At 43.8% G+C, this 13257-nt stretch overlaps 1 protein-coding gene across 2 annotated transcripts in view; it reads left to right on the top strand.

The window, feature by feature from the left end:
* LOC120397486 (store-operated calcium entry regulator STIMATE-like) overlaps nucleotides 1-13257 on the top strand; it is a 71105-nt gene that overhangs the window by 7890 nt on the left and 49958 nt on the right. The window lies entirely within an intron of this gene.

Here is a 13257-nt window from a genome sequence, read left to right as displayed (position 1 = left end):
AGACCGTCCACACAGAGAGCTATTGCAGAACAGATACTGTGCTTTAAATTCACACGTTACCTCATTCCGGATTCACTCCAAGTGTAGGGGAGCCCTAAACCTGGGGCTGCTGGAAGCATTTTGGTGAACACTGGCTTTTTCTCTCCTCTTTTAAGAAAATTTCAAGTTCATCAGAATGGCCATCAGCCAACCCCTCTCCCTTCCCCACTCTTATTCAAGCTGTCCCTAGCAATTTCATCCAACCGACTCTCTGTCATGGATGTCCCAGGTGAGCACCAGGTTATCTACCTCCTTGTAATTGAGTTTTCCCACGGATAAGTTACCTCAGACAAGTATCAGAGGGGTAGCCGTGTTAGTCTGGATCTGTAAAAGCAGCAAAGAATCCTGTGGCACCTTATAGACTAACAGACGTTTTGCAGCATGAGCTTTCATGGGTGAATACCCACTTCGTCACCCATGAAAGCTTATGCTGCAAAACATCTGTTAGTCTATAAGGTGCCACAGGATTCTTTGCTGCTTTTACCTCAGACAATATATTTTGTTCTTTGGGTTTTTGAATGGAAGCTGCAATACAAAAATGCAAGCTTAACTCTGGGAGAGGAGAAAATACTTGCATAGCCAAGGAGTGCCTTGGGTCCCGCCTGCTTTAGAATGAGCCATATCTGAAACCTGTTCCAAGAGATGTCCCCCTCCCTTAACTGATGGCATGTAGGGTACAGCTTGGCTTTTGAATATGGCTTTGTCCTGTCTGATAGGGACTTCCCATGGTCCCTTTCAGCAGATCGTTGCTATATTTTGAAGATACTTACCAGCTAGTATAGACAAGACCTTAAGTATAGGGTGAGGAGGCAGTGAGAAATGGCGATTGTGATGATCATAGGCAGTGCTACCAGCTCTGCTGTTACCAGATTTGCCTGTTACTTTGAGGTACACTGATTTATTAGGGTTTCTCTTCTGAGTCGACACTGAGTCAACAGTGTGCCCTTGTTGCCAAGAAGGCTAACGGCATTTTGGGCTGTATAAGTAGGGGCATTGCCAGCAGATTGAGGGATGTGATCATTCCCCTCTATTCGACGTTGGTGAGGCCTCATCTGGAGTACTGTGTCCAGTTTTGGGCCCCACACTACAAAAAGGATGTGGAAAAATTGGAAAGAGTCCTGTGGAGGGCAACAAAAATAATTTATGAGGAGAGGCTGAGGGAACTGGGATTGTTTGGTCTGCAGAAGAGAAGAATGAGAGGGGATTTGATAGCTGCTTTCAACTACCTAAAAGGGGGTTCCAAAGAGGATGGATCTAGACTGTTCTTAGTGGTAACAGATGATAGAACAAGGAGTAATGGTCTCAAGTTGCAGTGGGGAAGGTTTAGGTTGGATATTAGGAAAAACTTTTTCACTAGGAGGGTGGTGAAGCACTGGAATGGGTTACCTAGGGAGATGGTGGAGTCTCGTTCCTTAGAGGTTTTTAAGGTCAGGCTTGCAAAGCCCTGGCTGGGATGATTTAGTTGGTGTTGGTCCTGCTTTGAGGAGGGGGTTGGAAGAGATGACCTCCTGAGATCTCTTCCAATCCTGAGATTCTATGGTTTGGGGGAGGGGAGTCTGTAATTCTGTCAATGTGCTGCTTGTGTCACTTATAGTGAGCTCTACTTCTCCCTTCTGCAAGTTCCCTCCCAATGGAGCTATCCTGCAGGACCTAGGTTCCCCAGGGCTGGGTTCTTCCAGTCCCAGAATCAGACACACACACACACACAGTGTCTGAGAGGACCAGGTTAATCAGCACTCCCAAGCTGACCCCTTATATGTCCCTGGATTCAGTAGGCTGGGTTGAACAGCATTCCAAGCTGTCACCCTAATATGCCCTGGGCACTACACTGGAATAGAGCATGCCTGAGCAGGCTGGGTTGAGCAGCACTTTCAATCTGCCACCCTCATATGCCCCAGGTTTGGGAATACCACTAGCAGAGACTGTGAAGAGTGAAGACTAGATCAATATGTAGACACATCTTAGCTTGTCGTTGAGGGTTGTTCCATTTTAGATTCTGAGTGAGGATACAGTTGAGCAAAGCACTTTCCTTCAGGGTGTGTCTGCACTGCAATAAAAGACCCGTGGCTGACCTGTGTCAGGTGACCCGGGCCAGCCACGGCCATGCAGTGGATCTTTTATCGCAGTGTAAATGTACCCTGCTTGTACTGTCCATGGAGACTGAACTAGAACTTAAGGTTTGATGTGAGATGCTTTGAATTAGTGCACTTGCATCTTTCACTCTTCAAATCCTTCTTGTGTGTCTTGATTGGGCTTTTCACGTCTGTTGTTTTTGTCAAACATCTCATACCGTGTGCAACAAATGGATCAACTTACTATATGAACAACGGTTGTTCAGCTCAATGGTTTCCATTCTGCTGTTGGAGCTGTTACAACAAAGGGACTTTTGTAAAGGTTTGAGATAGAAACTTTCCCTTTCTCTTGTCAAGTACATCTGAAAGCAGATCTTTTATGCATAAAAAATACTGGAATTTACGGAACATACCGTACATGTTCCATGCACAAAAGTCAGGGTAGGGTCTAATTTTTAAAAACTGATAACTTTGTATCAAGCTTTTGAATTTTGATCTTTAATGTTGTGATTACATCTTTTTGAAGGCTGGCTTAAACAAATTATATTGTAAACTTAGATGCAAAACAAGCTGGTTCCTACATTATAGCATGCAGATTCTAGCTTCTGAGGAGCATAAATATGATGGTTATAGAGATCTAACTTGAACCAAAACTACATCAATCTCCTAGTGTCTTTAACGCAAGTACTGCAAACCCTCCTATAGAACTAGGAATGACAGGGTTGCGTTCTTCTAACTGAACAAGGAACTTAATTAGAACAATCAAAACAATATTATTATCCTTTAAAGCTGCTCTTGCGCCCTCCTGAATTGCAAAGCATCTGCTTAACCCCTTTTCCCAAACCCCTTATGTTGGGCTTCCTGCATCAGAAAGAGGAAACATTGCACATCACAACTTATCCTTGCATTTTTTCCTGATTGGCAGGTTTAACCAGAACTTAAAATTAAACAAATTACAGACCAGGGTCAGTTAGTGACTCCTTTACTCATCCAATTCTTGTGGCACCTTAGAGACTAACAAATTTATTTGGGCATAAGCTTTCGTGGGCTAAAATAAATGCCCAAATAAATTTGCTAGTCTCCAAGGTGCCACAAGGACTCCTCATAGTGTGTATAAGCAAAAACAATCACGGCTACCACTCTGAAACCTGTCATCCAGTTCTGTTCATCTTCTGCATTTGAGGAAGATTGTGTCCAGTTGACTGACTCCAATTGATCAAATCCTTAAGATGTAAGCCCCTATTTGCTTAAAACTCTTTCTCAAGCCTCAGTGGCTGGACTGCAGAATGAAACATTTTGAAAGGTTGGAGGTTGACAGTCCGTGAAAGGATATCTCTTATGCAGTAGTCCGAAGAATGACTGATGGAGAAACACTGAATAACAAGTGCTCCCTTTGCACAGCTGTCACATGGGACATCTGGAGGTGCTGTCTGGCTTTACAGGTTATCCAATTGAATGGGGCAGAAGGATGGTCTAGCAGTTGTCACTCAGGGCAGCGTAGCTGGGAGGTGTAATTTGCAGCTTGCGGAGACATACACATGTTAGCGCCACTTCAGCTAGCGTGCCATAAATAGCAGTGTGACGGCAGCAGGTTGCGCTAGCTGCCCAAGTCCGACCCCATCTAATATTTTAGGTACATACTTGGGCGGTTCGCCTCAAGCTCATGCCTCCGCAGCCAGACTGTTCTTTTGAGTAAGCTAGCTCAAGCAGAGCTAATGCATATTGTCATAAATATAAAGAAAAGAGTAGCATAAAATTCCTCCTTGGCAGCTGTACTAAATTGCTTTACCTGTAAGGGGTTAAGTAGCTCAAATCGCCTAATTGGCACCTGACCAGAAGGACCAATGAGGAAAGAAGATACTTTCAAATCTGGGGGAGGGGGGAGAATTTGTTTGGCTCTCTTAGTTTGTTCCCTTTCTGGAGGGAGGGAGAGACCAAGCAGGTACAACATCTCCTGAAAACATACCTGGAATGATCCATCTAAAATTACAGAAATTGTAAGTAAAGCAAGGAAGTGCATTAGGTTATCTTTTGTTTTGGCTTCTGAATTTTCCTATGCTACAGAGGTAGTTTTATTCCTGTTTTTGTCACTGTGAAGCAGAGTCCAGTGGGGAGTCCTTTGTGTTAATTTTTTTTATTATGCTGTAAAGTTACCTTCCATCCTGATTTTGCAGATGTGATTCTTTTCCTTTTTTTCTTTATAATAAAGTTTTTTCTTTTTTTAAGAACCTAATTGATTTTAGTGCCCTAAAGATAAAGGGTCTGGTTTGTACTCACATTGCTAAGGCAATTAGTTGGTATATTATTCTCAAGCCTCTCCAGGAAAGGTGGTGAAGGGGTTTGGAGGGATATTTTGGGGGAATAGGGATTCCAAGTGACTCTCCCCTGAATTTTTGTGTAAATCACTTGGTGGTGGCACAGCACTGTCCAAGGACAAGGAAAGGAATTTGTGCTTTGGGAAGTTTTAACCTAAGCTGGTAAAATATAAGCTTAGGGGGTCTTTTATGTAGGTCCCCACATCTGTACCCTAGAGTTCAGTGTGTGTGTGTGGGGAGGGGACGGACCCCTGACATGTATACATCTATCCAGGTGGGAATTACGCATCCCAACTAAAGTGTAGACATAGCTCCAGGGTTGCCAAATCCTGCAACATGAAACTTAGGACCAAGGCCAGCTCCAAGTTTTCTGCCGCCCCAAGCGGCGCGCAAAAAAAAAAAAAAAAGCCATGGCAGCACGTTCGCGCCACTCCACTCTTCAGCGGCAATTCAGCGGTGTGTCCTTCGCTCCAAGAGGGACTGGTATTGGCCGCCCCAAGCACCTGCTTCTTTAGCTGGTGCCTGGAGCCGGCCCTGCTTAGGACATTTGAGGTCTTAAAGCCCCGCCTCCTGGAGTTGCTTGCTTGTAGGAAAATATCAGCTTTAATTTAAAAGAAAGATTCTAGCCTTCATGGTTACAGAGGAAGGATTGAAAATGTAACCAGAGCTTACCCAAAAGGCAAACAAAACCCCAAATCTTTTAAACATCATGATTTGTGTGTGTGTGTGTGTGTGTGTGTGTGTCAGACTTGTGGTTTTTGTACTTCTGGTGTTGGTAATACTGAGTTACTGGACTGGGCCTTGGACTTGGGCTTAGTTCTGGGATCTGCTACACTTCCTTTGTGACTGGACAACTCACTGAACCTACCTGTGCCTCAGGTCCCTCTCTGTAAACTGCCGATAATGCTTTCCTGCCTCACAGGGGTCTTGTGATGATAAAGCCCAATCATGATGTGGGGGAGGGGGCTGATAAATACCAAAATGGGCCTAGACAGTGGAGGAGCTCATAGCTCTGGTCTTGTCTCTGAGCCTGGCTTTAAACGGAGACCAGGTCAAAAATTCCATGTCTGGAAAAAAAGCTAATCTGGGCGTTACAATTTGGGCTGGTCATGCCCCTGCATATATTAGACTAAAAGACTGAGACTCTGCAAAAACAAAGAGCCTGGTGGTTTAATAGAGCTTTGTTATATGAATCCCTTAGAATTCAAGAGCTGGAAGAATATTTTCAGAAATATAGAGACAAAAATAAGGATTGGCTCAATAGACGTATTCTCTGGGATCCTGGAAAGGTGGTAATGGCGGGGTGGGGGGGCGGATCCTTATCATACCTCATAAAATATCCTACCTCAAAAAGATGAGCAGTCTTGAAGAGAGTTTGGCTAAAGAACTGTTTTGGAAGGTAGACCTAAATCTACAAGAGGCCGTTGAAGTTGTAATTAAGAATTTAAAATCCAGTAACGCTCCAGACCCTAATGGGTTTGCTGGGGAGTATCTCAGAGATGTAAAGCAAGAGTTGGTCCTTGTTTTAACTGAATTGTTTAATGGTATATTGCAGGGGAGCAGGAGTCCAGATTCATGGCAAAGGCAAAAATTGTGGTCATTGCAAAAGAAGGAAAGGGTCTTAAGTGCACCATACAGACCTACTTCTTCAATGCACATGCTAAAATTTATGCAGAGGTGCTAGCACACGGATTGAGTGTCATTTTTGCCAAATATGTTCACCCTGACCAATCTGGGTTCATTGCTAGCAAGCATCTATTTGATAATATCCAAAGAACTCTGAATTTGACCTATAATGTTAATTCTAGCAATTCTTTCTGTGCACTAACCTTCAACGGTCTGGAGTGGGAGTACCTTTGACAGATTTTTGGTAAGGTTTGGTTTTGAAAATCTGTTTTATGGGGCAGGTTGGTCTTATATACTCAACCTTGTTGGACTGCTTTGGCTAATAGTGATCAATCCTTTTAATTTGTTTAAGAGTATGAAACAGGGTTATCTGTCATTCCCCTGCCCTCCTGTTTCCTCTGGGAATACGTTTGCAATAAATGTGAGAAACAGTCCCTTGGTAAAGAACATCAAAATGCCTTCTGGAGTAGAACACAAAATAGCTTTGTATGCTGATGATGTCTTGTTATATTTGCAGAATCCAGAAGCCTTGTTCAAAGTTCTAGAACAAATGACTTTGTAAATTGGGCAGGTATCAGTCTTCAAAATAAACTACAATAAAGCTGAAATTTTATCAATTAATATTCCTGAAGGAGTCAAAGCAAACTCCTGTCCGCTATGTAAGTTTAAGTGGGTAACGGAATCTTTCAAATATTTAGGAATAAATATTGTGGAGAAAGATAAAAATCTTAAGGCAAATTGCCCTGCAGTGTTCATAACATAGTAAAAGAGTTGGAAGAATGGAATATGGAATGTCTTGGCTAGGTAAGGCATCCTCAGTAAAGACAAACCTCCTCCCAAAGTTGTTATTGTTTGTTTCAATGCATCCCTGTTGGTATCCCTGACATGACATTAAAAACATGACAGGTTGAGCTATTAAAACTCATATGGAAACACAAAAGACACAGGGTTGAGTTCTAAAGTTCTTTTTAAGTCTACAAAGTGGAGTGGACTAGCTTTTCCCTAATTTGGCTTATTATTACTATGCATCGCCATTAAAAGATGTAGGCCATTGAGTTAACAGTAGACCATCCAAACACTGGGTAAAACTCCAACAAGACCGGAGCCCTGAAATAGCTATTCATAGTGATTGTCGGGTTAAAAAATAAATTAGGTTACCAAAGATAAAATTAAAAAACCACCCATTCATCCAGATCACCGTAGTAGCTTTGGACACTTTTTTTTTTTTTTTTTAACATTCCTGTTGCCAAGGCCCTCACCCTAAGCTACTTTCATTAATAATCAGGAATGTATTCCTAGGAAATGTGAGTAAGAGCTGAGATAACTCAGTTAAGACAGCTGTTCCTGGCGTCTGTTTTGAAATCGTACCAAGATGTATGTAATAAGGTAAATAATGATCCCATATTTTCAGGGTTTCCAACTCAAACATGCTATTGTGAAATCTGGATACAAGACAGCTCTATCTAGACCTTTAACCGCATTTGAGGAGTTGATCCAGGAGCAAGCTGGAATGAAAGGTTTGATTTCAAAGATGTGTACAATTTGATTGAAAAAGATGTTCAGGAAACCACCCAGATAAAAAGATGGGAGAGGGATTTGCACAAAGAAATTGATCTAGATGAGTGGGTCTCTGGGAAATGGGACATACATCTTCAATTTGTGTAGCTCATAAAGCCGTTTTTATAAATTACTGTATAAATGGCATTTGACTCCCTCATACTTCTGCTGCTAGGGAGGCTCCCTTTTAGAGGGGTTGCAGGAAAAGGGAAACATACTTGCACATATGGTGGTTGTGTCCAGGAATTAAGCAGTTTGAGGAGGAAATTGTTAAAGAAATTCATCTTCTGACAAAGTGCTGGCTTCCTAGCAGGTCAAGGGATCTCTTACTTAATGCTCTAGTAAAGGACCTACATTTTAAATAGAACAACACATTAATTTTTTTGTTTGTTAGCAGCTAGACCAGGGTGGACACACTTTTTGGCCTGAGAGCCACATCTGGGTAGGGAAATTGCATGCAGGGCCCTGAATGTAGGGCTGGGGCATGAGGTTGGGGTGCAGGAGGGAGTGTGGGTGCATGGAGGGGGTGTGGTGTGCAGGAAGGGACTCAGGGCAAGGAGTTGGGGTGCAGGAGGAGTGTGGGATGCAGAAGGGGGCTGAGGGCAGGGGGTTGGGATACAGGAGGGGATGCGGCGTGCAGGAGGGGGATCAGGGCAGGGGATTAGGGGGCTCAGGGCAGGCAGTTGGAGTGCGGGGTGCAGGAGGGGTTCAGGGTGTGGGCTCCAGCCTGGTGACGCTTACCTCAAGCGGCTTCAGGGAGGCAGTGGCGTGCAGCGGTGCTAAGGCAGGCTCCCTGCCTGGCCTGGCCCTGCGCTGCTCCTGGAAGCAGCCAGCACCATGTCCCTGTGGCCCCTGGGGGAAGGAACGGGGGGCAAGGGCTCTGTGCACTGCCCTCGCCTGCGGATTCCACCCCCAAAGCTCCCATTGGCTGCAGTTCCCTGTTCCCAGCCAATGGGAGCTGTGGAAGGCAGTGTCTGCAGGTAAGGGCAGCTCTGCCGCCCCTCCCCCAGGAGCCAAAGGGATGTGGTGCCAGCCACTTCTGGGAGTGGCGTGGGGCCAGGGCATGAAGGGACCCTGCCTTATCCCTGCTGCGCCACTGGGCTGGCAATCCCACACGCTGGATTGAAAGCCCTGATGAGCCAGATCCGGCCCCTGGGCCATAGTTTGCCCTCCCCTGAGCTAGACTTTGTATTGCACATTATTGGAAAAATGTGACTCCTCCTATGGAATTGCATGATAGTAAAATATGGACTGTGCTTGTAATGGAAAAGCTTTCACACCAAGTACATACACAAGAGAAGAACCAAAAAACACAGACTCCACTGACTCTTGTGGGCCTACAGGTTCAGCAATCACAGGCTTGCCTCCCTTTGCAGTCCATGGAGAACTCCATTACAGCACATCCTTAGGGCCCCTCATGATTCCATGTAGTATCAGGGACCGTATCGTTACCCTCCCATTCCACCCTCAAGGACTTTAAGGAGAACCACAGCTTCACATATACCATAACCGTGGCTTTTCCAGGTCAGTGTGTATAGGTAAAATTGCCATGAATGTTATTTCCCCTAAATTCTGTTCCATTAATTTATTAAGTTTTCAGTGTATTTGCTTTTAAATTGCACAGGTTTTTCTTTACACTGGTTTTGTTAGTGAATACAATTCTATTTGGAAAATTAATCATGATTAGTTCACAACATATGCTGCAGAGTGTCTAGGAGTTCTGAAAGCACACGCTTGTTATTGAACAGAGTGACACAACTTGTAGGATCAGAGACAAACAGTGTAATAATCATAAATGTACAGCAAGCACTGTAAAATTAACAAGTGCATTAAGAGTGCTTATAATCATAGATGTACACCAAGCACCACACAGTTCCTAACAGACCTCAAAACTGCGGAGCCAGTTTAACCCCATGGCCCATTGGATCTCTGGCCTCTTCGTGAAAAGGTCAGCAAGGAGGTCAAGTGTAATGATGATTCTGTGATGTGAATATTTGGAATGCAAGCTGCCAAGCTCAATTCGCTTTATACAGACCATGGACAATCTGTTGTATTGTAATGAATCTTTCCCAAGAACGTGGGCAGGACTTTAAGTGATTAAACCAGAAAGGGGAAAGATCCATATCCTATGATCCCGTGATTTAGTTTCCCAGCTTCAGGCTTTTCACTACTTGTTTCTTAGTATAATGTAATTGAAAGCAAAACATCAGAATGGCCATACTTGGTCAGACCAGCGGTTCATCTAGACCATGACTGGTGCCAGGTGCTTCAGGGGGGAATGAGCATATAATATAATACCAAGCTCTTGTACAGTGCTTTTCCGCATTAGATCTCACAATGCCCTACAAAAGAGTAGCACTATACCCATTTTATAGATGGGGAAACTGAGGGGCAGAGGCTTGCCCAAGTCACCCAGCAGGCTCCTGACCGAGCTGGGACTAGAACCCAGGTTTTCTGAGTCCACTCCAGCATTCTAGTCACTGGGCCACAATGCCTGCTAGAAAGAAACTAGAGATACAGTCCTAACTTTGGCTAAGGGGTTGGCCAACACTTCAAAGTTAGGTTGACCTAACTACATGGCTCAGGGCTGTGAAATATTTCATGCCCTGTGTGACGTCGTTAAGCTGACTTGAGCCCTAATGAAGCAGCAAAGAATCCTGTGGCACCTTATAGACTAACACGTTTTGCAGCATGAGCTTTCGTGGGTGAATACCCACTTCTTCGGATGCAAGCAGTGGAAATTTTCAGGGGCAGGTGTGTATATATAAGCAAGCAAGAAGCAAGCTAGAGATAACGAGGTTAGATCAATCAGGGAGGATGAGGCCCTGTTCCAGCAGCTGAGGTGTGAAAACCAAGGGAGGAGAAACTGGTTCTGTAATTGGCAAGCCATTCACAGTCTTTGTTTAGTCCTGAGCTGATGGTGTTAAATTTGCAGATGAACTGGAGCTCAGCAGTTTCTCTTTGAAGTCTGGTCCTAAAGTTTTTTTGCTGTAGGATGGCCACCTTAAAATCTGCTATTGTGTGGCCAGGGAAGTTGAAGTGTTCTCCTACAGGTTTTTGTATATTGCCATTCCTAATGTCTGATTTGTGTCCATTTATCCTTTTCCTTAGAGACTGTCCAGTTTGGCCGATGTACATAGCAGAGGGGCATTGCTGGCATATGATGGCATATATTACATTGGTGGACCTGCAGGTGAATGAACCGGTGATGGAACAGGGCCTCATCCTCCCTGATTGATCTAACCTCGTTATCTCTAGCTTGCTTCTTGCTTGCTTATATATACACCTGCCCCTGGAACTTTCCACTGCTTGCATCCGAAGAAGTGGGTATTCACCCACGAAAGCTCATGCTGCAAAACGTCTGTTAGTCTGTAAGGTGCCACAGGATTCTTTGCTGCTTCTACAGAACCAGACTAACACGGCTACCCCTCTGATACTTGAGCCCTAATGTAGACAGCGCTAGATGGATGCAAGAATTCTTCCATTGACCTAGCTACCACCTCTAGGAGAGATGGATTTAGTACAGTGATAGAAGAACCCCTTCTGCCACCATAGGAAGTGTCTACACTGCAGCGGCACAGCTGCAGCCGTTCTAGCATAGACCTATCCAGTTTCTTCTCTAACAGAAAGGGTAAGGGGACATTTATCTATAGAGTACTCTGTTCTGTGTAACTGGTGTTATTCACTTAACCGGGTCTTAGATGTATGTCCAGAACTCCTCCAGCTCAGGCGCAGTTGATCTTGAGAGCCTTTCGCTCATTGGTTGCTTCAACAGCTGTTCTCTCTCCCCTTCCATTGTTTCTCAGACCAAGCTGTCCGGGAAGCTGTGTGTTTAGACTAATAATGGCACCCCAAGGTTTTGGCCTGCGTATCCTGCCTGTTGACTTGCTTAATCCTGTCTGGGGCTTGGAGGGTGAATCCTGTGTCTAGAAAAAAACCCATTTCAGTGTAAATGGATACAGAAACGTTTAAGTGTAAGATTATAATGTACATAAAGGGGGAAATATCCTATTTCCTCTGAGCTCAGTAGGGTTCATCTTATTACTCTTGGCTGTTAGAGAAAGAATGTGGTTGCTTTATTCCTGCCCTCTAATGGGAGTGATAACTTCCTAGCCCTGGCATCTGCGTGTCAGAAGGTCAGGCCAGGAATCTGGCTAGAGACTTCCTTTTTAAAACCAGATCAGATTTTTTAAATCTCAGACCTTGGCTAACAGGGAGTCATCATGTTAAGCAACGTATGGTACATGAAACCGAGGCAAGAGCCAAGAATTTTAGGAAAGGAGCTGAAGATGGCCTTTCAGGGTCTTTCTGTGGACAAAAATTAATGGGCTAGTTCATCCATTTCATACCTCTACTGGGTTGCTCAGTTAAATCCTAAGCCCTATACTGCTTACAGAGGGTTTGCCTTCAGCTCAAAAGGCAGGAACCTATGGGTTTTTCAGTTGGTTGGGGGTGGGTTTTTGTTGTGTGTTTTTTGTTGTTAGCAAGACTGATTTTGATCCCTGCTGTCACTGCTGTTGCACTTGATGGACACTGGAAACCTAGTGAGAACTGTGATTCCTGTTGGGGCAATGCTGCTTGGTGGATGGACAGCACTGGACTGGGAGTTGGGGGTGGGGGTGGGAACCTGGGTTCTGTTGCCAGCAGAGCTGTGCCACTGACCTGCAGGTGACCTTGGGGCTGTCACCTCGCTTCTGAGGTTACCCATTTGGGAAAGTGAAGAATCCTTGGCCACCTTTTTATGAAGCATTGTAGTATCTACAGATGCAAAGCGCAATATATCTTACTGTGTGGTTAGGAGGATGGTTGGTGCTTTATTGATATTGTTCTTATTATAATAGGCTTCTACACTGAAATCTACTTGCAGAGCTTAATTTACCGGAAAGACCTGAACAGGCTACTTACTATCAGCCAGGACAAACAACCTGTTTTTATAGACCTGAGCTCACTCTTTCTTCAGTCTACAAATCAATGCATTTTTAAGAAATGGTATTAAACTGGGATGACGCGTCACTCATAGCAGAAATGGAGACCCATTTCAGCTATAGGCCATTATTAAGAAAAATCACTTTAATAATTGGAAAGATTAAAAACCGCCCGTATTCCTCCAACCTGGAATGGTGTATTACAGTATTTTGTATGAGACAAATCATGTAGAGTCACTTCAGTGTTGAAATGAGGTATGAAGAGGGGATCAGTCTTTTCAAAGTCTGTTTTATCACTGGCACTTGTCCTCCTGTCCTATTAAGCATCCTGTTTCCATCCTATTTTAATGTTAAGTGTTAGAGAGGTCAGTCTTCTCTTTAGAGCTCTCTAACTTTTTTTCTTAATTGGAATGGTTGATTGCAACAAGTAGAAAATGGATCTTTAAAGCCTTTTGCTAATTGCACATGCTACTTTAAATTTGATGCATTTGTTTTGTAAAACTAAGACGGGAAGAACACAACTTAATTATAAACATGCAAGAAGTGTTTCAAAACTGGCCAGACTTAAAGTGATTACAGTTCCTTTAAACATATTTCTAGGACTTGGTGAGTATAAACACTATTTCTAAGCATAGTAGTCTTCAAACTTGGCTTGAGTTGTAAGTCTTTAAGATCTACAAACCAAGACAAGTTTGAAGAAAATGATTCAGTAGTTATGAAAGT

The sequence above is a fragment of the Mauremys reevesii genome, linkage group 1 (assembly GCF_016161935.1).
Source record: "Mauremys reevesii isolate NIE-2019 linkage group 1, ASM1616193v1, whole genome shotgun sequence".
Classification (NCBI taxonomy): Eukaryota; Metazoa; Chordata; order Testudines; family Geoemydidae; genus Mauremys; species Mauremys reevesii.
The sequence above is the reverse complement of the archived record's forward strand: the minus strand, read 5'-3'. Positions and strand labels throughout refer to the sequence as shown.